Source organism: Manis pentadactyla, chromosome 9 (assembly GCF_030020395.1).
Source record: "Manis pentadactyla isolate mManPen7 chromosome 9, mManPen7.hap1, whole genome shotgun sequence".
In the NCBI taxonomy this organism is placed as follows: Eukaryota; Metazoa; Chordata; class Mammalia; order Pholidota; family Manidae; genus Manis; species Manis pentadactyla.
Window position 1 is genome coordinate 15,578,185 of NC_080027.1, and position 3,123 is coordinate 15,581,307.

Genomic DNA, 3,123 nt, shown 5'->3' on the forward strand with positions numbered 1-3,123 from the left:
TTGCTGCTGGGAAATGAACCCCTGTGAGTCCCAAGGGAGCTGGGGTGGCTCTGCCCTTCAGGGGATGCCAGCCTGCCTGGAGCTTAGGACCAGCAGAACCTACCTCCCACTGAGTCTCAACCCCAGGAGGGCAGAGCCAGGGCTCTGGGAGAGTCCTTCTCAGGGAGAACCCTGCCTCCAGGCAAGGCTGTGGGGGACCAAGTCTCTGTCCATCACCCACTCCTGGGAAGCGGCATCCCAGGGTGTGCCCAGAGCTCAGGCAGGGTGGGGGAAGGCAAGAAGGGGATGGTCCCTAAGCCTGGGGAACCCATAGCAGCTCTTCACTGGAAGGCAGCCTGGAATGAGGAAGGAGTATGGGCTCCAGGCAGACAATGCGGGCCCAGATCACTCTGCCTCTTCAAAGCTGTGGGACCTTAGGGAAGTACCTAACCTCTCTGGGTTTTAGTTTCCTCCATCAGAAAATGGGACAACAGCTACCTTCTTCCAATGATTCTTTGTGAGAAGCGAGCTTGGCATGGTGCCTTCCTGCTCAGTAAACAGCCACCACTATAATTGCTGTTTTAAAATTTCTAACTACACTGACATACCATTATTCAAATATCAGATTGGCAAAGCTCACAGAGCTCGATAAAACATTGTGCAGGCAAACGCAGACCTGGCTGGTGTGAGTATAGTGCGGCGCAGCCTCGGGGAGGGCAATTTGACCCTCTCCATCCCCTTATAGCTGCGCATAGACACATCTAACCCAGCCGTTCCATTTGTGGGAAGTGCTCTGCAGGCTTCTAGCATGCATTTGAAATGGCATATGTACAACATTATTTATTATAACATTTAATGTAATTGCCAAAGACCGGAAACAAACTAAATGTGCATCAATAGGGGATCGGTTAAATAATTTGTGGTCCCTCCACACAATAAAGCAATATGCAGCCATAAAATAAGAAAAAGGAACTGCTTTTCAACTGACATAGAACAATAATCAAGATATATTTTTAAGGGCAGAAAGCCAGACACAGAGCAGGATGTGTATGCATTTTAAAAGGATAACAAATGAGAACACACATGAAGGTGGCGGTTTATACACAGACTTCCTGGAAGAACACACAGGCACTAGTGACAATGCTCTTCTCTGCAGGGGGAACTGGGTAGCCAGGCAGGAGCGGAGGAGTGGCTTTTCATGAACGTCCTTTTTAAGTTTTGAATTTTGAAGCCTGTGAATGCATTAACCATTCAGAATATAAATATAACTTATTGTTTTAATATCCATTTTGTTTATTAGACCGTCCTGGCCAGGACTGAGCTTCAGAGGTGCTTTTGGTTCTATTTCCAGGGGTGGGAGTGGTAATGAGGGAATCTTGGAAGCTGGGCCCACGGGGCTGGGCAGTGAGATGGGACCCCCAGCAGCTGTGGGGGGCCAGGCCTCAAGCCCAACCCAAAGGCAGGAAAAGGTTGGGGGCTGAGAAGCCACATTGGCCCCTGCCCAACACGGCCCCAAAGTATGCAGTCCTAGAGAACAGGTCTGCCTTCATTACACTCTGCGCACATCTAGTGGAGGCTGGCACAGAGCAGATACTGTGCACCACGGGGGCAGCAGATGGGTGTGAACAGGTGTGGGAGGGCCCGGGGCTTGGTTACCACTGCCCCTGATGTGAGGACGGATTGAATATTCTATATCCTCCCAATAACACTATCAAATGAGCAGCCCAGCCCCTGGGATTCTGGCCCTGCTGGCACCCAAAGTGTTCAGAATTCCACCAGAAGTTCCTCCCCACAAGAACCTGCTGTGTACTTGTGTCAGGGGCTTTCCCTCCCAGTGGGACAGGCCCGGGCCAGCCAGGACCACCATCCCAGCTGCCCATACTCCCTGGGGGTTGTGCTGTGCTGGCATCTGCCCCTAGCAAGCAAGCACCTGGGGCTGGCCCTGTCTCCAGCCTCTCTGGCTGGACACACCCCCTACCCACTCCCAGGGTCTAGTCAGCCCTGACGCTGGAGTGCCTGCGGCCCCCCGGGCATGGCAGCGTCACAGACACCAATGTGGGGCGGCTGGCAAGAGCTCTGCTGCCAGGAGACTGTCTCCCTGGATTCTGGCTCTTTGAGGTGGCATCACTGCTGGAGGAGGGTGCCGCCCACCACCTCCCACAGCGGGAGATGTTTGCTGTTAGGGTCCCAGAGATGGGGGCGGGTCCTTCACCAGGACTGGTCATGAAGGGCTGTCTGGTGTACAGAAGCCCCTTCCGAATCCTGTTGTTAGTAGCAGGACCAGAGCAGAGGCACTGAGGGTAGGTAGCCTCGGGTGATGGATTTTCCTGCATTGCCAACACCAGAGGGTCTGCACTGGACTTCACAAATGGAGGCGAGGTCTCCCTGCATCTGTCACACACTGTGTGTCAGGACCTTCCCATACATGATCATTAAACCTCATGAGACACTGGGATGGATATTCTCATTTTGCAGAAACCAAGGCTCAGAGAGATGATGACTTGCCCTGAAGCCACATGCCTGCCCCCAAAGCCCGGGATCTCTTCTGCCTCCCCTCCTCCCCACCGCCTCTTTTCCCTGTGGCTCTGTAGGTGCTCCTGTGTCCTGGGTCGGCTCAGGCTCAGAGGCCAGGTGGTGCTGAAGGGTAGGACCTACAGGAATGAGTATTCCAAGGAGAGGGCAGAGCCCACACAAAAGCACAGAGGTGGGACCGTTTAGACTGTGGACAACAAGCATGAGATGGGAGCTGAGTCTCAACGGTGTGGAGGACAAGCCTGGAGAATGGAGGGAGGCCAGAAAGCTAGTTAGGAAGGACAGGGTTCAAATGCCAAGATAGACTCTCTTCAGTGAGCACTGGGGCACCACGGGAGGTTTGTGATTGGGAGACAGGCATGATGACGTGTCTTCCTAGATGATTCCCAGAGGAGAGGAGCAGGATGGCAGTGGGGCACCAACTCAGGCAGAGAGGCTCTGGGGCAGGTACAGAGGCAAGCAGAAGGAGAGGCTTCTGGAGGCAGGTGCTTGGACTGATGCCCAGCTGTACTGCTCACCAGCTGTGTGGCCTTGGGCCAGTTACTTAAACCCTCTGGGCCTAAGTCATCTCATCTGTACAATGGCAATGATGATAATATGCCTTATAGGGCT